This window comes from Cyprinus carpio, chromosome A13, assembly GCF_018340385.1.
Source record: "Cyprinus carpio isolate SPL01 chromosome A13, ASM1834038v1, whole genome shotgun sequence".
NCBI classification, from domain to species: domain Eukaryota; kingdom Metazoa; phylum Chordata; class Actinopteri; order Cypriniformes; family Cyprinidae; genus Cyprinus; species Cyprinus carpio.
This window is the reverse complement of record NC_056584.1, coordinates 22,364,786-22,386,725: the sequence shown is the minus strand read 5'-3', so window position 1 is coordinate 22,386,725 and position 21,940 is coordinate 22,364,786. Positions and strand designations below refer to the sequence as shown.

The 21,940-nt window shown below is 35.3% G+C and overlaps 1 pseudogene; it reads right to left on the bottom strand.

Annotated features, from left to right (window-relative positions):
• Window positions 1–995: 995 nt before the first annotated feature.
• LOC122147308 lies at window positions 996–6,292 on the bottom strand (annotated as a pseudogene).
• Between the last annotated feature and the right edge of the window lie 15,648 nt (window positions 6,293–21,940).

Sequence of the window (21,940 nt, the reverse complement as noted above, 5' to 3'; positions counted from 1 at the left end):
GTGAACTCCTGCATTCATCCCGCATCAATAGATTTGACAGAACACATGCAGACACCATCCTCATATGGTGAGGCGTGCTTAGAAACAATTAGTCTAGTTCACTTTGACCCAACAAATGGCAACATTTCAAACCTCTTTGCCTGTTTTGAAATTTTTAATGTGAGAAACATTTTTCAAACTGCTTCAACAAATCACAGGCTTTACACCCTGATCTGACAGAAGGCAAATTAACTGTAATTTGGTTGTAATTTGTAGGAAATATGGTTTACAATCTTGGCAATTTTAAATAATTTTTAAACAGGATAACTTTCATTAATGGACACAGTTTTTGGGTTAAATGCACTGGAAGCAAGACCAGTGTAATGTGATGTGACAAACTAGATTGTTGTTCCCTTTTTGATATTTTATTTTCTTGGCCAGCTGATTTTCTTTCTATATTAAATCCCACTGAAGGATATTCAGTCTGGCTTTGAATATTAATGGCTTCAAACTCCAGCTGTCAAACAGTTTAAGTGTCTTTAATCTGCTTTAAGTTTAAGTTTACTTTAAGTTTGTCCTGACAAATGTTTCTTTTTTTTTTTTAAGATATTGTTTTCGCCAATCAGTTCTGGCCTTAGACACTTTTTGGTCTCACAGTTTTTCCTAGCTACAACCACAGTGCTGGAAAATGGAAAGAAACGCCTACAAAAAAAATGCTAATTTTCCTCTTTCTGCTCTTTTAATCACCTATCAAAGTTTCACCTCGGCTGAACTGTAAGGATGCCATGATATTCTTTGTACAGTATGTGACCTCTTTTGAAAATGATTGCTTTCCCATTTTTGGAAAGAACAGAAGACACACAACCACAATTGTGTTGACTGGTCTCATTTTTTTTTTTTTTTTTTTTGTTTTGGAATATCAGAAGGAAAGGAAACCCTAAAAAGTCGTAAAGAAACTAAAGCTAAAAGAGCATGGTCTTTTCAGCAAAAAAGGGATGAAATCAGTAGTCCAGAAGTCATGCAGCTCTCCCACAGATCTGCTTACTGCCTCGTTCAAGGTTGTGCCAACAGTCTTCAAAAAACATCCAGACTGTTTTGCAAAGGATACCACTCTCATGCCCTCTCTCGATGGATCTGTGAGGGAGGGGGTCTGTGAGGAGCAAACCTCTGGGTGCATAGATCTTCTCATTCTGCTCCTGAATATACATGCTGATCTTTTTCAGTATCTGTGGGGTGTGAGACACTGCAGTGAGAAGGAAGAAAAAAGTTATTGTAATTACTCTATAGTGGTCCTTTAAAGTTAGCTTAAAATAAACACAGACTCCATTTGCTTTATTAATACACTTTTTTTTTTTAGGTCTTACTGTGCATAAATTACTTTCCTTTGCTAGGCTGACATTAATCCCTCTAATATTTTTCCACTGCTCCCCTTCATCACACTGCCTCCATTCTGGTACTTAAAGGTGCTGTATGTAGGATTATACCGAGTGGGTTGAACTAGGTATTGCAGTTCAAAATTCAAAATATTGGAGAGGGTTATTTTCACCACCCGGCCCCTCCTACCTCAGACGCAGGTTTGACAGATTGGCGACCCAAACAGGAACGAGTGCACTTGACAATGAATGAAATTAAATACTCTGTGTTTTCTTGCCAACTGGCAACCCGGGATGCCGAAATACAATTGGGTAAACTGGCAGTGGGCGGGTTTCACAAACCAAAACAAGACATTCCGGCCGGAACGCACATTTTCAAAGGAGAATACTTGACCGTAACATTGTTTTTCAGATAAATAAGTATGTTAACTTAGCATGTTTCTTAAATATCTGCAAACATATTATGGTATTTTTATGTTTTAGCAGAGTCAAAATCTTACATACAGCACCTTTAACACCCAATTTTCTCAATTTAATCAATTACAATGGATAAAATTTTATGTTTGTCCCTTACCATTATTTTCTTATTGAATTATTTAAAGAAAGGTTAAAATGTTAAAAAATAAAGTACTTTTGTAATTGTACTGTACTAACTGTACTACGCTGCAAATTGTACTAAAATTAACTGTATTTCATTAACAAATAATAGAATATAGCAAATTTCTACTTTTTTTTTTTAATTTATATAAATTTTTATTTAACTTAACTACGTATTTTTAACCGTAGTAATTGGAACTGTTACTATCAACCATATTTTTTTAATTTTTAATCATACATAAACAATTTAGGTTTAGTTCTATTTATTAGTTTTTAAGTAGTCTTTTACGGTAAAATTAGGTATTTTTTACAAGTTTATTTTAAAAATCACATTTTAAATGTTTAGTACAATTAAAATTAATATTTTTAAAGATCCTTACACAATAGATCGATATAAAAACAATAGAAAAACAAGTCTTAGCATTGTAAAGCTAAATAAAGGCTCATTATTATATTGTATCACTGTCAGAGCCAGCTTGTGAAAACATCAAAGCTGTTATAACAGTAGTTTATTTAGATTTACTCAAGTTTTAGTTGTTTTGACGTTCTCAAGTGAGCATTGCAAAGGCTGTCTGTGTTTTCTCTACCTCCAGTGGGGTGAAACTGTGCATCACTTTGCTACGCTTTGACTTCCACTCTACAAAACCCCTGGCCATGAAAAGGGACAAGATTGTTTGTAATAGGGAGAAAATGAATCTGTTCTGATTTTCAGTTGCCCATGAACAAACCTTCAGATGAGCAAATGACTCACAGAAGTAAATCCAACCCCAACAATCTGCTAATATGCTACTTGGCACAACCCAAAGTGAAATATGTTTTTCCAGAGCCAAATGTGTGACAGAGTACACTTTTATCCAAAAACTTACATTAATTTATCATGAAAAAAATTCCATGTAAATATGCAGTGAGGTCCAAAAGCCTAAGACCACCAGAGGAAATGCTTTTTCATTACAACTTATATATCAGCATAATGTATTGAGTGGAAAGTTGAATTGAAAAATTAACATGAATATCTTACTGTTTGGTATTTGACCTTGAGCTTTACTCACAGCAGCACTTAAGGCTGCCTAAAAAAAGGTTCATTTACATTGATTTTCCAGTTAGGCAGACTATTTTAAGGCAAAGCAGCCTTACATTGGGCAGTACACTGTATTTGATTGTATGCAGTTGCTGTTGATTTTAACCCATGACATGAAATTGGTTTTTGCTATAACTTTCATAACTTAAAACAAAAAAATAAAAGAAAATTTAATCCTATACCTTCCTTAATTTAAAGATGTCACTTAAGATTATTAATTCCTGAATTTGCAGTACCTCCTATATTGTTGGACCTGAGCTGATACTAGCTGTTATTCTGGGTCTTACAGTGTTTTGTTTTTCAATGTCCTTTTAAGTAGGCGACCAAATGCTAACAGTCAGATTCCAGAAAAGTAATAATCTCGCCTCATTTTCTTCCACTGAGAAATTTATTTTTTTGTGATAACCTTTATAATAATGAGGTACAATGACTCGGAAGATGTTCAGGCAATGATTATGAATCCAAACCACACAATAGTAACGCTCTATTCCCCATAAGCACTGCATATGGCATAAGTCAATATGACTTTAGATTTTTGGAAAATGAATGCCGAATATATCACTGGAAGCAAGGCAACTTAAAAATTGGCTTGCATTTGTGCACATATTTTTGAAATAATGACTGCTCACTTTTATAATATAACAATTACAGTACATATCTATAATATAATATTAAAATCTATCTATAGTAAATATATCTAATAATTAAATATATTATTTACCTGAACAGCATGCTGTTCATAATGAGGAATGGAACTTGAAATATAATGAATTCTGATTTGGAATCAGAATGAAACGAAATTATGGATGAAAGTAATATATGGAATGAAATATATTGATTGCACAGTGTATATATTATTCACTTATATATAGCGTGATCTACATGCGGCTTGCAACGTGGTACAAAAAAAGTTTGGTCTGGGTCAATGAATACATTTACTGTAGTTAGCTGCAGGTGATACTTTGCATGTGGGGAAAATAAATTTGTCATTTTGGTTTCTGCGCTCGGTTGCCCATCTACTGGTTGAGTGGGTAATTTGATGTCACTTAAGTTTAAGGTGTTGGTGGTCCACCTGACGGCCGAAATCGTTCCACTAAAGCATGGTACATGTTCCATGTTATCTTTTGTGAATTAAAAATGAGAAATCACAATCACAATCACAATCACATCTCACATCTTATTTTGTGTTCTCCTGTCCATTGCTATGGTTAACACTTGAGTTATCATCCTGCTCGTTTCGATTTCATGGATTCCATGACTAATAATATGGGGAGGCAACAGTAATCTGGGTGTGTGTGTATGAAATCTGAGATGTTTTTTATTGATTCATTTAGATTTTGCAATGGAAATGCGGATTTCCAATGTTGTAACACACAGTGCTGCTAGAAAGAACGAAAGTCTCATTTTGTGATTTACGGTCTTGAGGCTTGACATGTGACAGTGCAAGCATGCTCTAAATCTTTGTCTCCCCTGCCCTGACCGTGTGGTGCAACCACTCGTCTTTGATGATGAAGATGCTTATCATGCTAGCCTAGAGCATGAGAGAACTCATCCGTGTCCACTCATGTGTGGCCTTCTTTCAGCTGGAAGTGGCAAACAAAAGTAGTTCATCATGGGTGGGAGCAGTTTATCAGAGTTCTCCATTAAAGTGGGCATTTTTTTCCTGACTCGGGAGTTTACAAAAACGATCTGAAAAGGCCTGATGTGACCTCGGATTTTTCACAATGCATGAACAATGTCACTTTTCAAAGATGTTAAAGCATGAAGACAAATTTAGTACAAGAGAGACTTTCAACTTTATGTCCACTCTATCTCAGTCTCAGTGCAGGTGAAGCACACCGGTGTGGAGTAATCTGCTGGCCTTTGGAAGATATATCGCAGCACTAAAATCCATGTTGTTATGATTTTGGTCAGATATGCCCACTGGTGGACAGGTGCTCAACCCAAGGGAACTACTGTCTAAGTAGGTGGTATCTACGCATATCAAACCTCATCTCAATTTGTTTGCATGCTATTCAAAGAGAGTGATTAACATCTGCCACTGCAAACATGTATGGTCAGATTCAAATGGGTTGGCAGATCAAAATCTTCAAACTTTCCTTCTAATGTTTTTGGTTCTGTGTGAATCCTTGGGTGACCAGCCTGAATGCTTGTCTTTGATCTTCAAAGGCACTCATGGTTTGGAGCTGTTCTCAATCGTTACATCTCAGGACTGGCTTCTTCATGAAGTTAAGTGTATTGTAAATGAAACAGGATAAGACTTTATCTTGATACCTTTTCATAGCGTGTCTCCAGGCACAGTAAGATGATGTAGGCTGTAGCACAAGCCAGGCAGCCTTCCAGGTATGACGACCACCAATCCTTTTCAGCCGCTGCATAATAGCAGTTGAGCGTCTTCAATGTTTCTTCAAACAGGCTCCTCTCGATCTGCGCAGAGCAGTCAGTTTAAACTCAGCAAGCTTGCCAGTGGATCCACTGCAGAATGGGTGCCATCAGAATGAGAGAAAACATCAGAGTAATCCACAAATCACTCACACGACTCTAGTCCATCAATTAACGTCTTGTGAAGCAAAAAGCTGCATGTTTTGCGATCCATCATTAAGATGTTAAAACTTCAAACCATTGCTTTGTGCTAAAATTTGACTCCTCGATCCATAATACTGCTTTCTACAATGAAAAAGACGTCTGGCCTGAAACAGGAGAAATTTGTTTCTTACAAACACATTGTGACAACAAAAGATGTTTTAACTGATTGACTGGAGTGTTTTGTGGATTACTTGTGGATTATGTGATGTTTTTATCAGATGTTTGAACTCGCATTCTGATGGCACCCGTTTCCAAGAAAAGCTCTCTTTTGTGAACAAGTGATGTCTGTATGCTAAAGTTCCTTCAAATCTGTTCCAAAGAAGAAACAACTTATCTACATCTTGGAAGGGCTGAGGGGAAGTTCATTTTTAGCAAGTTTTTTTTTTCCTTTCATTTAAAACTATTCCTTAAGACTGAGGCAATCAAAAGTCTTAAGAATAAAAGCAATGCCACAGGGGATGACTGTGCGACCACATAAATGGCAGTAATACATCAGATGTGTCCCCGAACCTTCTTTGAATCTCACCCTGCTGTCCAGCTCTGCGGGTACTTGGTCTGGAATTGCAGATGGTTCTGTCTCTGTAGTCATCTCTCTGAAATGAAGACTTTTGGTGGCCAGAGATGCACTGTGACGCAGCTCCTGAAGGTTGTGAAACTACAAATAGACACAAAATAACATCAGGATGTCTCAAAAGGGGGCGCTCATTTGTAGCACCTTTCTGGAACTTAAAATACAAATGGCACAAGCATTGGCCATTGATATGACTAGGTGTTGCCGTGTATGTACATAATTTTTAAACATTTTTCATGTAAATCATTACTTGCACAGTTAAATCATTGTAACATGTGGAGAGAATCTTTGTGATTTTGACACTTAAAATTGAGAGGGTCCTGACAGTATGACATTGTTTCAATTTATTTAATGTTTACGGTTTCTATCTCTTCCAATACACACAGAAAACCGAATGATGAGACTGGTCCCCCTACATCAGAGTCTATCAAATAGGAAAAGGGACATGGGCTTTCTGAATAAATAATATTTTAAAATATGAAGGAATAATGTATGCATGTTTTATAAAATCCCTAGGCCAGAAAAAAAGACCGAGCCATCAATCAAAAAGAAGGAAAAGAAACACTCAATGAGTTGTTTTAGAGACTTAATTGTAAACCCATCTTCACCAGCTCTGGAAACATCATGAAATAGTTTTAGAGAGCCAAGAGAGAGAGAGAATGAAACCTGATAGATCCCAGAATGCAAAAAATTTTTTTCCCAGTCTCTAATGACCATCTTGCTGTGTCCCATTTCTTCCTGATTCTCCATTGACAAACACAGTCAGACAGACATATTCCAGTACTCAGTCTGTCTACAGCATGGCTGCTGGCAAAAATGTGTTTCCTGAATTTCATTTTTCAAATAATAATAATAACTACATGAATTAAGAACAGAATGCTAACAGCTGTTCAAGGTCTGTTTTTCCTGTTCAATACCTTTTTTCTCCTAAACACTATTTTAACAGGTTAAGCAATGCATCGGCAAAAATTTAACTTCTTTCAGTCCATTACTGTTTGCTGAAAGCTCTCCAAGTCAATGTCAAAAAAAAACAAGTGACGTGACATTCAGCCATATGGTTAACAGATCGCAAAAATGCACAGACAAGAGCAGTGACACAGCTTTTATTTTCACACAAAGAGCATTGGGCAGCCATTTTTATTCTGGCCTCACAGTTGCAGTCTCCATTACTGTCATGTTATTGCTGAAAGCTTTGAGATGCAAAAGTCAATCTCAACCACAATATTTTTTATCATGTAGAAATTGCTATTTATGAGTTAAAAATTCCATTTTAAAAAACTTATCCCATAATCACTAATGACTGGAAAAGTAATGTTTAATTGGTCATTAAAGGAGCCAATGTGTAATGTCCTGGCAAAAAAAAAATCAAGTCATACTCCACATTCCATACCCGATGGGGGCAGTATGCCCTCATAAAATTGAATTGGTCTACTACTAGAGTAACAAACGAGAAAACGGCATAGTCTCTATGCTCCCGCCCCTCCCTTCACAACACCCCTAGAGCCATAGCCGAAGCCTAAAGGACGTTTTGCCTCCAGAGGAACGTTGGGTTGATGTCAAGTGATTTTGAAACATGACATCTTCAAGCTACTCCCCTTCACCTTTACCTATGGAATATGTTTCATATTCGTTTTGTTCATATTACATTTTGATTGTATATATACACATTATTGAATTAAATTAATTTGACGAGACAGCATTCTGTCAACATCATTGGTCCACATCAGACAAGCTGATGTTGACCAAGCTAGCGCCAACCAACGGAACCAGAGCTGCCAACTCTCAAGCATTTCACCGTGAGACACACTCAATTTACTCTTTTCACACGCTGTTTCAAAACTTGGACCGCTCTCTGAAATATAGTGAGTGAGTGCGCGCGCGGCCGTGGCCGGGGCTCGCTCTCTCCTTCTCTCTCTCTCTCTCTCTCTCTCTCTCTCTCGGGTTCATTATCACGAAGACATTTCAAGCTTCTTAGGTAAGTTTACATTTTAGCATCAGCTTGGTAGAGACCGGGCTTTGTAGATAACTTAGGTGAAAACCGATCGTTAGCCATCGCTAACATTGCACGTTTATCGAAGTTATACATTAGCTTACTATCGAAAACGCAGCTACGGTTAGCCATCGCTAACAGTTAGCACTTGTTAATCGAACACCTGCGATACATTTCTATGGTTTTATACCTTCCGAAAAATAACGCAAACATATCGAAACAAACTTCTAGCAGTCCATACTAACACCGACAGCATCTACTACCATCTCCAAAGAAATGTGTGCAAGTTCGGAGTCGAAGCTCATTTCTTTCAATCCATCAGTTGTTCTCCCAGCGCATGGAAAGCATTGCCGATGTTTTACTCCTGTTTCGGCTCCTTTTCTTATCGTCATTTGATTTTGTGCTTTCCGGCGCGGTTGCTTGACATCAGCTTCAAGTGAGCCCACAAAGCCGTGCGAGTTATTCGTGTATTGCAGGTTGGCTGGTTGTTATGTTGCCCGCATACCGCCTCCTCCCATGGCCGAAACTGGTATTACGACACCTGTCGGCCGTGGCTAGTAATGCTAATGCTAATTTAAGGTTGATATCTCTGCAGCACTATAACTTGACATTTTTTTAATGACATCATCCGCCCTTATTTCTTCTCAATTCTTTTTGATGCGTGTAGGTCATTTGTTTTTTTTGTTTGCTTTTTTGGATATTTTTTACCTCAATTTTTACACATGGCACCTTTAAGAGTGAGAAACAAAGAACATTCAGTTTCTGAGAATTATGTTTTTAGTATAACAGAGTATCAGTGTCCAAACTATTATCAGTTTTAATTAATATTTTGAGTTATTTTGAAAATTTTAATAGTATGCATTTTAATTTTTAAAAAAAGTTTTATAATTTTGTCCTTTTTTAAATGTCTATAATGTTTTTTCATTATTATTAGTTATAGTATAAGTTTCTTTTATATATCAAGTCAAACTGAATGAAAATAATAAATGTTGCCTGTGGCAGCTAGGGTAGTAAATAATAATAATAATAATAATAAGAATAATAATAATAATAAATTCTTATTATTTTTTTAGTTTAGTTTAGTTTGTTTTCTTCTTCATGGATTTAGTCTTAATTAACTATAACAACCCTGAGGATTAGAGTTAAAAAATCTGAGGAACCAGATATCTGTGCTCAAATTTTTGCACGAGTTGACAATCAAAAGTAAGGCGCTACTTTGGGGTTAGGAGAAAACGTAATGAGACAAAAGTTGATAATGAAATGAGGCACAATTACAGGAAGCCACACATGAAGCAAGAGATTTCATTTACAGGGTAGCAATAAATTCAGCTTACATGTTGTCATTATGACTTGGAACAAATACAAAGTAAGTCAAGAATTAGCAACCAAAGGATGGACATGAAATTGATCATTAGTCCTTCACCATGTTGGCATGACACACAAAGCCTTTTAGTTCACACCAAATGAGAAACGAGCCTAATTATCCCTGCACTCCTCCACCTCAGGCATCGCTCAGAGAAACTCCAACTCAGGTTGAGGACGCTCATAATAGCTGTTATCGCTGTCTCAAATCCCACAGCGGCTGTTTACATATCCACCAAGCAAGTGGCTTATCTGGCCACATGGGACTATCCACGCCTGAATTTCTCCCAGATATGATAAATTATCACACTTGGGAGGTCATCTAAACTGTTACAAGAAGAAAAAGTCTCACAGTCAGACTTTAGACTGTCAACAAGTATTGTACAGTTTGAAGCTTTTTTGGGGCCTCCCAAAAACTGTTTATACATAATTTTTTTTTTTTAACTTTTTTTCAGTGTACAACAATAAAGTTTTAACAGACAGTCCATTCAAAATTTCATGATTAATTAAATGTGTTACTGTTTCTTTGGTATTTGTGTATTTGTAACAAAAAAAAAAAAATTTGTAAAAGTTACTAGCAATTTCTGAGTAAAAAACTGTTTCTATATATCTTTTTTTCAGCGTACAACAATAAATTGTTTTTTTTTTTTTTTTGACACAGATAGTCAGATTGGAAGAGGCAATTTTTGCCAGCTCTTGACATTTCTGTGTCCAATTTGCATCAGCCAGTCAGTAAACTGACTGTAGGTGGTTAGTGGGCTTAGGTTATGACTATAAAAAAGAGTAACCATCAGATTTCTGTAAGTCCTGAGCTGTCGAATTGGCGAATATAAGTCCTGAAAGGTGAATGAGGGTACAGTGACATTCCTAAAGTGAGATTTTTTTTTTTCCATTAGCATCATTGGCCATCACAACTCTCAGCAGTGAGATGGTCGCCGGGCAATTAATATTCATCAGTTTGAGGAAAAAGGTTATGAATTTTTAGTATGAAACAGTCTGTCCCCCTCCAGCAGGAACATCTAAGGGGTCAGAGGTTGATTCTAAAGTTGCTGCCAGTATTTCATAAGTAGCTGAGCAGACATCTGCCGATGCATATCAGGAAGACAGATGTGTACCTTCAAAACTGTACAGGCTCTCGGCGCATTTCCTCTTCCTTCCCTTGTGAATGGGGAAGATGATTTTAAACAGATGTGACAGAGGGCAGAACATTTACAGAAATGCTGATGTGCTCTTCAAACCCTTGAGAGACACTGTAGAAAAAGGAAAATATAGACTTCTTCAGTGTAATGACTGGTTTATAGACCCACATGTATAGTTAAGTGCAGAAGTCCCAATTGACTGATGAGAGCAAAACATTTTGGACTCATTACACAGAGAATACACAAGTCAGCCAGCTTATGGACTCAATTTTAAGCAACACGCGGCATAAAATACACTAAAACCCATTCAAATGAAATGTATATCAATCATGTTATGTTACTCACTGATACACAGGCCAGCTGCCCAATGTCTCTGAACTCATCACAAATAGATACTGTAAAACTGTATAGAGCTTTTTAGGTTCATTATCTAGACTCACATACACAAGACACCTGTCAAATATACATGAACAAAAATAAACGTACCCTCTGAGTGGTTAAAAAACACTGGATTAAAAAATAACCCAGTTTTTTATTTTTGACAGGTGTCTTGTGTATGTGAGTCTAGATAATGAACCTAAAAAGCTCTATACAGTTTTACAGTAGCTACTGTATTTGTGATGAGTTCAGAGACATTGAGCAGCTGGCTTCTCGATGTTGGGTTAATTTTACCCAGCAAATTTAGGCTGTTTTATTTAACCGAGCTAATGGGTTAATCCATTTTTACTATCGTTTTTTTTTTTATGTTTTGTTTTCTTTTTTACTTCATACATTAATTAATGTTTACAGATGAACTTAAATCCTCTAAACATTTGTTAAAATAATTCCAGACACAACCACTGGTTTGCATGATAACATATTTACAGTATAGCATATTTTTATAGCATGTTTACTTCTTTTATTGATTTTTCTGAACATTTCTGCCGTATGCACATAAACTGACAGTCATCACTGATAAGCTACTACTAAATATTGCAGAAACTTAATTTTCTGTAAAGTTGCTTCGCAATGATTTGTATCGCAAAAAGCGCTACACAAATAAACTTTATTGAATTAAATATAGTTTTATACATCTTTGTCATTTAACAAACATTTTAAAATGGAAAATGAAACATTTAGAAGTAATACAACATGTAATCGGGCCAGTCCCTGTTATCCTTTTTCCACAGTGACAGTGCTGGTTCTCGTGCCCGAGCTGGAATCGTGTTTGGTGGAGAACTGCTAACTTTAGACTGCCGGCCTGCATTTCACTCATAGCTGAAATATTGCTGTGACTGCCTGCATACCCTGCCCTAAACAAACAGTAAACAGCTCCAAGGACATATTTTAACATCCAAAATATTTATTCTGTATCTGTATAAATTAAAATCTTTTTTTTTATGCATGGCATCAGGCCTTTCCATCACGCAAAAACACCATGCGAAAAAAAAATCATAATGCAAATAATAATAATAGAACAGGACTCACAGGAATTGCTTTGAATTTATATCAAGCATAAAGTACACAAAAGTATTTGGACGATTAACCACATTTAAAAACCTCTCAATCTAATTGCATTAAATAGCAAAATACCAAACCAAGTGGCATAAACTTTTAAAAGAAAGACAGCACGAGTACACAAGCAAAACCTTTCATAAACTTTTTTTTAAATGATAAAACTATAGATACACTGTTCAAAATTAAGTTTTCGGACTCAAACTTCTATAATCTGGAACAGATTAAATTTGTGTCAAGTATTAGTGATTCTACGCACCATTATGAACAAGCAAGCATTGAAAAGCTATCATTGTGCAGGTTACATTCAGATTGTCACATGTGCAAAACATCTGGCCACCTATTAGAGATTGAACAGAAGGAGAACTTCAGAACGATTCAGGAGATATGTAAGATTCATTGAGTGTAAATAGTGCATGGATGCCATGCCTTTAGAAAATGAAGTAGCTCTTGAAAGGGCAGCGTGCCACTTCTCTAACCGCTAGCAGAGATGCTGAGTGCACATTGCCTGAGGGTCACATGAAACAAATTACAGGTTGCTTTTAGCTGTGACACTTTAAGAGGGTGAGAACTCCTTTCTGTCTTGCTAGTTCATTGCTTCTCTTGTCCACCATTTCCCACTCCATTGCTTTCTAGATGCAAATATATTTTCATTAAACATTGAGACGGTCTTATAACTGTAAACATATTTCAGATCAGCATACATTTTCTGGTTAGGTCAGTTCAGTTCAATATGAGCAATATGAATGCATTATGGAAATGTTGTTTTACAATCTTGCTTTGTTTTTTTTCTATTCACTTCTAATGAATTTAAGAAATTCTGCAAATTATAGTTAACAAATAACACAAATCAAGAACTGTTCATTGTGTTGTATATAATTAATTAGATTTTGGCACAGGGTGCAAGTATGTGGAGACAGCTGTGTTGGATTTAACTACTTGCTATACTCAGGGGATAAAAACAGTCCCAGGGCATTTGCTAAATCTTAAAGGGGTGCTATTATGCTTTTTCACTTTTTCAACTTTAGTTAGTCTGTTATGTTGCTGTTTTTAGCATAAAAAGATCTGCAAAAGTTACAAAGCTCAAAGTCCAATTCAAAAGGAGATATTTTATTTAACAGAAATCACTTTTCAAAAACGAATGACTCGTTTGGGCTACAATGCATATTTTCCCGGGATTTGTGATATCACAAAGATCGACAAATGGGACGAGACCTGGTTGAGCTGCACTAGAGAAGGCAACGAGTGCTATCGGAGACCACGCTAGTGTTCCCAAGACAGACAAGCTTAGAGTGGTTACAATCATCCGGGTTTTAAATCGTGCTCAAATTGATTTGATTTTGAAACGCATTATTTACACTGAAGCTCGCAGGAGGTGGCTATGATAAGGGGCATGACATTTCCCGACCAGTGCGCCGAGTGCTGTCAATCAGCAGTCACAACACACACTGGCCCCCAGCTAACCAATCACAACACAGACTAGCACAGCTAACCAATCACAGTGTATTTCGTATTTCAGAAGGCGTGGCTTTCATTTTATGCAGGAACTATTTGAGACATTCATGCCAGACTGGGGGAGAGAGGTGTTGTAATAATGTAAAATACGTGAACAATATATGTTTTTTCGAACAACCTGGTATGAGAGCCTATTCTAGTACACCCCCAAAAACAAAATCAAGACCTTGTAAAAGAGCATAATAGGACCCCCTATTTAAAAAAAAAAAAAAAAAAAAAAAAAAAAAAAACATCCTTTTACCATTCTTAAATAATAATAACAATAATTAAAAACATTTTAAGTGTGTGTGTCGGTGTGTGTGTGTGTGTGTGTGGTGTGTGTGTGTGTGTGTGTTGTGTGAATTATATAAATGTAAATAATGCTTATAAAGTAAAGAATAGGGTTATTTCTAACAATTATGCACATTTAGCAAATCTATTAATGTTATTAAATATTATTACTACTACTAATTCTTATTATTATAAAAATAATAATAATTATTAGTACTACTACTACTACTACTAGCTTTCTATTGGACTAAAAACAACTCAAAATTACATATTTAAAAATGATTGTATTCTAAAAATCCAATGAAATAATAATAATAATAATAATACAATAGTGTTTTGTCTCACTTTTCTTAATTATATAAATGCTAAAAGTTTTCTTGTAAAGAATAGGGTTAGTCTGGAAAATAAGCACATTATTATTATTATTATTATTATTATTATTATTATTATTATTATTATTATTATTATTATTATTATTTATTATATGTTTTTTATTATATTTTTCTTTTTTATTCTAATAATGATATTTTTGATTGTATTTTTTTCACTTTTCTGAATTATATAAAGTCAAAAAAATTTCTTGTAAAGAATAGGGTTAGAGTTAGTCTGTAGGAAATAAGCAAAATATTACATTGAATACTACTACTAATAATATCAACTACAACAACAAAGGACAAAAAAACTAGTTTTAAAGATAAAATAAAAATAAATAAATAAATAAATAAATAAAATAAATCTATTTATTTATTGTGTGTGTGTGTGTGTGCCTGGTATGCTCTTTATTACACAAGGATAGTAAATTTTGACATTGTGTGGACATTTGTGGTCCCCATGAGGAAGACAGCTTATAAATAATACAGAATTAAGTTTTTTTTTTTTTTTTTTTTAATAGAAGTAAGTTTTGTGTGAGGGGTAGGTTTTAGGGTAGAGTTAAGGTAATGAGATAGAAAATACATTCTGTACAGTATAATACTCATTACGCCAATGGAATGTCTCCTTAAAACATGGAAACTCAACATGTGTGTGTTTGAGAGCAGCTACCAGGCCCTTAAAACACAGCAAATCAATGTGGGAGTATTTAATAGCCAGGCTATGTACTCCTGCAAAAGGGTAAAAACACTGTTGACTTTGGAGTCTCATCTAGACAGATAAATAGCACGCAATACTCCAAAGACTGTCTAATGCAGCAGCTCTGCAGAAAAAACAGAAACACATTACACATCAGTTGTCACAGTAGCCCCAGAACATAAAAACAACCTGATATTTCCAGCAGTAGTTATTTTAAGGATTAACTTCACTTTGAGGTGCATGTCAAAAGAAGAAACTAGAGAGCCGTCTAAAGAAGTCTCAGAGTTTATGGCACCGAATGTTAAACTGACCAGTGAAGCAAACGAAAGTCACTCTGAGCATCCCTGGAACATTCCGATGACTCATTACAATATTTTTTAATGAAAACGAGCTGAATGTAGGACAACAACAAGACCACAAGATCACCACAAGACCACAAGAGCAAGTGCATGACAACACTTCTTATGACAGCAAAAACATTTTTTTTTTCAGCGAATGTTGGCTAGGTGAGAGTCAAAAATCAGTTTCAATATCCTAGTAAAAGTAAACTCTAGGTTGCTGAGGGATACAATTGTTTCCCTGAATACATTACAAACAGTGGAATCTCATTGTGTATTCTCACTGGAGGAATTTGTCTTGCCTACCTTTTGAATAAATCTGTAAACAAGATGGCTGAGTAAACAGAAAGTGCATGCAATCTATACACGTTTAAATATAAACATTATTATGCTGTTTGGATATGAGTTGATGATGCATTAAGGATAAAGGGCAGCCAGTCAGAAATTATTCTTAAACAGAGAAAATTAAATTATATTTGGAAGATATGCCATGAGAGAAAAGAGATGTGGATGCTTGTGCATATTAAAAATGCCCATCCATGCTTGCAATCTCTGTTTAATTATGAATGATGCATATAATGTCAACTATGATGAAAAAATAATTTATAAAAACTCTAGAGTATGGCACATGGTTGCCAGGGCATTCCCTTGAGGGTACTAACAATGGAAGTCAGAGAAGGATTTTCTTAGGCAAGTAAATAAATATTGATTAAAACCAACAAAAAATACTGCAGTATGATTTATTTTATATTAATTTACTAACAACTGATTCAAATAGTATTGATAATGATTTGTCACAATCTCTCCAATACACCAACACATGTCAGGTACACTAGGCTATATCAATGAAATTAATTTCACACCAATGATCTAAAGACTATGACCATTAAAAACAACAACAACAACAACAACAAAAGAGCCATTGCAACTTAAATCTACTCACCTACACGGTGTAGATGGAGATCCTTCATTAATTTGGATTTCATGGATATTTTGCCTAAAAGTTTCTTTTCCCTTGTTGTCTACAGGAAAGCTTGATGACACATTGAAGTGATTCTGAAAGCTGATTTGACTTTAATGTTGTATCTATGGTAGTCGTGATGTTGGGTTAATTGAATATCTGTTCTGATTGGTCAGATGTTGTCAGTCTAATCTAACAGTTTTGTAAAGGTATTAAAACTCTGTTACCACGTTTGAAAAATTATATTATACGGAATTATATTATATTCTATACATCTGAGTTATGAACTTCAGTTGGTAAACTGATTCAAGAAAATTGTTAACTTTAGATGTGTCCCAATTTGTGAAAAATGTACTTTTAACAGATGTACAGATAAAAAAAAAAAAAAAAAATGGAATACTGTCATATTCGTTACATCATTTCAAATTTAGATTGTCGCTGTGTTCCGAAATCACACACTGTCTGAGTAGGTACCAAATTTGAATTTGAACTTACTTTGTTGACCATTAAAAATGTATGTTGTATACAGTATGAATTTTGGGAGTATGAATAAAAATTCAGATGTACTACATCCTCAATGTGGTTCTGGTTACCAGTGTCTGTGTCTTCGCTTCACTGCCATTCATAAATCCTATCCCGTGGCATTGTAAAATGTCTATCAAACTTCAGAATCCTTCCAGAAGTAGTAGATCAAATACTATGATTTTGTGAGGCTGCTCACTGCAGAGCAAATGGGTGGAGCTTATGTCCAGCTTCCCCTCGCTAAATGTCCCAAGCAAGGAGAAGCGAATGTAATTTGTGCCTAATGAGTGGCTTTAGAATATCTAACCACACCCTAACCCTAACAAAAACTCTATCCCTCCTCCCCATTAGACATCCGGAGAGGTGGAACTGGAAGTCATGAATGACTCTGCAGTGAGCACCACTTGATGAATTGGAACATACTACTCTTTTTCCACATAGTAGGGACATATTTGATTTTGTTGGGTGTCTTGACAGCGAAAGTGGCTCAACCTATCAGAATTTAGAGTCAATCACTAATAGTGAAGGAAAGGCACTGGTTTTGCATTATAGTCTATAATATAGTTTTTGCATTATAGTCTGCAAAATAAACTGATCAACATATCAGTGCTTGTCCAGATTTTTTATAAATAAATTGACACAAAATATTTACTTAATTGTATAACTAAATAAATAGTATATTAGAATCATTTTTTACTTATGTTTTTTTTTACTTGTTTGTAGAGACAGGAGCACAGCAGACATGGGTTTCCCCGATCAATTGACCAATCAGAATCAAGTATTCCAGAGAGCCGCGTAAAAATACTTTTACTTCAGCATCGGTTGGGTTTTTTTATTCAGTGTATTTGTGTCTCTGTCCAGGGTGCTGAACAATTCGTCAGTCTGTCTGTATCATTCACACTTTTTTTTTTCGGTAGATCCTCTGCTTTGACCACAAAATATTCACCTTTTGGCTGATTCCAATGGAAAACTCCGTGTCATGTCGACGAAATCAGCCCTTTACAGGAAACAGCGTCTCCATTTCTTAGTTGGCTTCTTTGAACGCGGTCTCATCTAGAGCGTTTTTACAGGAAACATCGTGATTCGACCCCACAGCAGGTGTTAAAATAACTTCACCCAAAGCACGCGAATGAAAACGGACCGCTCTCCGCTGTCTGTTCATCTCACACGAAGCTCAAATGAATGCGTTAATGATACTTACCCTCTGTCGCCATGATGCTTGACGGTGGTGAATGTGTGGTGGATCTGTCCGGTGCTGAAATCCTCTCCACTCGTGGGACAGTAACGGACGGGAGAGATGAACGCGCTGGAGAGGGTGGAGCAGCGTCCCACTGATGGAGGAGCGACTGGTACAGAAAGTACAGCTGTGCTTCACTTCATGTCTGAGAGAGAGGGAGAGCAGGATCACCAGAGGAGAAAGGAGAATATTACCACATAAACTGGAGTAAAAAGTGCTTCATCAATAAAGGCTCTCCTTTTCCTTTAGACGTTTACAGCGACTTGTAAAAATAATAATAATTATTATTTAAATAATTATATAAATATCATTGTTAGATAGAGCTTCTGAAGGTTTACATTTTTACAATCTAGATGCAAGCTATATACATTAATGTTAACCCCTTCAGACCCTGCGTTCATTGAAATGGACATCACATGATATCTTGATTAAACCAATACAATTATACAAGAGCAAATATCAAGTAGATAATTTTTTTTTTTTTTTTTTAATTCGGGCCTGAAGGGGTTAAGTTTACAGGACCCAGCTAACAAGATTTTTTTGCTAGAGTCCCCTTTAAGTTTATTTCCGAATTAAAAGGTTAGTTCTTAATGTTCTCTTAGTGTTCAAAATGTCCAGACTTTTTAAATGTTTAAAAACATTTTTTTTCTTTGTTATGCAAATATTAGAGAAAACAATAAGGGAACGTTCCATTTAATCATTTTGCAAATATTACGGGAATGTTTTCAATGTTCACTGAAACAAGTAGTAACAAAACAAAACAAACAAACAAACAAACAAACAAACAAACAAACAAACAAACAAACAAAAAAACAGCCTAAATTCAACGTTCCATGAATGAAATATAAATAACATTTTTATACTTGCATTTTGAAAAAGTTATTTAAGAGATTGATTAAATGTTCTATTCTAATGTTCATAACATTGAGATAATCTTGCCAGAGCATTATCCAAGGTTCGATAATGTAGTTAAAAGTTCAAATTAATACAGTGGTATTGCTTGACACTGAAGATTGAATGTCCATGTTATCCATGGTGACTTTCAGCTCCTACTGTACCTTCGGAAGAAAATAAATCATCCTTGCCATTATAATCTCGAAAACTAAGACAGATATTAAATAAAGGTCCAAGAGGTTGTGCAATATATGATGAAGGTGACCTATGAGTGTATTCACAATGTACAATTCATGTGGATGCAGGAATGTACATATATTGTGTATATACTGTATAGAGATGCAGGTGATGGTGTGCATATTATATTGGATGGATTGATGCCTGATGTAAATTCAAGTCAAAGTATAAATAAATCAAAATATATTTTATCTTAACCTAATAAACATTTAAGAGAGAAAATGAAATTAAATTCTGACAGGTCTATGGAGAGCTGGCATTTCCCTAAGTCTGTCTGATGCAAAAATATCTTTCTCTGGCGATCATTGTGGTGGCTCAGCCTGAGTCATACATGCATGAAACAAGGACTGCATAGTTCACAGGAAAGGCAAAGACACTTAAACATTTATTAATTTTGCTGCTGATGTTTGGACACTCATGGGCTTCGACCAAACGTGGACTGGATAGTAGTTCATGTTTTTTTTAACACATTAGCATGCATGCCTAATAAAAAAAAAACAAAGCAAAGTGCATGCATATGTATGTTAAAGTTAGCTCTAAATGAAACATTTCAAAGCACAAATCTGGTGTAATGCACCATGTAAGACTATAGGAAACCATATCTTACCTAATGGCCTTGACTTGACAATAAGATATTCTTGAACAAAACACACTTGCACTCTGTCCAAACGGGAACATTTGTCACTTTTGATGGAACTTAGAGATAGCTAATCTGATCACACTGGACACAGGACAATACCATCTGCTCCTGTCTCTGATGGAAAGACGGTAAACTGCATGCTACATAATCATAGCAAAAGAACTTCGCCTTGCATCTAAAACAGTAAAACAATTTGTATTACAGGCCCACATGGGCTGACATAATCAAAAAAGCTTATTGCCCAAGGTGTGTACACATTCACGCACACGTGCAGAGATTCAGGGATGATACAAAATGAAATAAAAAAGTGTATACACTAATCACAGCTTATTTGATTAGACAGCCTAATGCCTTTGGGAATGTCAGATAATATAAGGGCAAATTTGAACAAACATGCAAAACATGGGAAGCAAAGTTGCTTTATTTAATTTACAAAATTATTCTTTCTCCTATATCAAAGGAGATTTTAACCTTTTCACATGAGCACTTTTGATTTCATACACAGGAGAATTTTTTCCTAAATCAAAATAGTATCTAAAAGCATGCTGAACTAAGAGCATTTACTTGATACTCACGCTAGATTGTGTGAATGAAAATCTCAGGCATGTTGAAGAATGGAAATCTCTCCCCTTTTGTTTTTCAACTAGGCCAAAAATGTCTTGTGCAGATGCCACCATCCCTTGGCACAGAAACGTCTGTCTCACAGGAGGGAACTGGAAAGAAAAAAAGAGGGTTTGATCCGTGATATAAATAAAACATTAGAACGTGGTTGGTTTATTGTGTCTTTTTATAGAGATGTTAAAAAATAAAGTGCATAACCTCACTGTGCCTTGTTACTAACATTGCAGAAAGGGGGCTAAAAATAGAACTCCCTTAATATAGATGCACACAGGCACCTTTCATAAGAGATTTCTATAGCAGCCAAACCATTCCCACTATGCAGTACATTTTTATGCCCCCATAATATGTCTTAATGCAATGGATAACATTTTTAACTTAATCACAAGATCAAAAACTTGAATTTAATATGTTTCATTACTTTTGCTTGAGTGGATGTGTATACAGTAGAACAATTCCAGATCTTTCCTTTTCCTTTTATTCTCTAATCAACATGCTTTCTTGGGAATATTGTTTTCATACGAACTAATGCAATGAAATGTGATGTGTGTTGACTTCTGGGGAAATCTGGCAGTCTAAGGAGTTCACAAATTTTCATATTTGATCAAATACCACAGAACATCAAATATTTCTTATTCATTTAACAGAATAACATTTTATCATCCCCCCCAAACTCTAAAACCATCTGTTTATTTCCTGGTTTAAATCTGAATATCAATCCCAGATTTTCATTGTGAATTTAGACTTTTGGACCTCACTGTATATACTTGCTATAGGAAGATGTATCTAAGGACAACAAGAAAAGTCAACCTGTTGCTAAGGAAACAGAGCAAAAACAGATTTTTTTTCTTTTTTCTTTTTCTTTTTTATAATCTGACCACCTGGACTGATCTTTGGCTCCCACTTAAACTCTCAGTAGGATCCTTAGGCACATTCAGATGGAGAAACGTGTGAGAAAAACATATTGCAACACTTCACAGACCATGGAACTATTGATTTTGGTGTGTGAAGTGCATTCCTAAGGTTGTTTCCATTCTCTTGGCATATTGTTTATGAAATCTGGCATTTCTTTTTGTAATATTAGACTGGTGTAGACATGTACGGTTAGTGTTACTGTCTTGTAGTCGGAGGACATTATCATGACAAAGCACCAATATTGCTTTGAAAGTCATACTTCAATATAAATCAAATTATAAAATGATATATTTATAATGCAAATCTAATGGATTAATAGGAAAAACGTAATGCAAATGTAATACTTTTTAATTTCATTACATTTTATTCCATTTATAATTTTTATTAATGTTCATGTGAATAAAGCATTTCTAGTAAACTGCATGGTTTGGAGTGATCTATTTACTTTTTATTTCAAAAACTGTTTGACATAATTTTAATGAAATTATGTCAAATAATAATACAGATGGTGGTGCCAGTCCATACCTGTAAATGAGTTTTATTTTTCATATGAAAT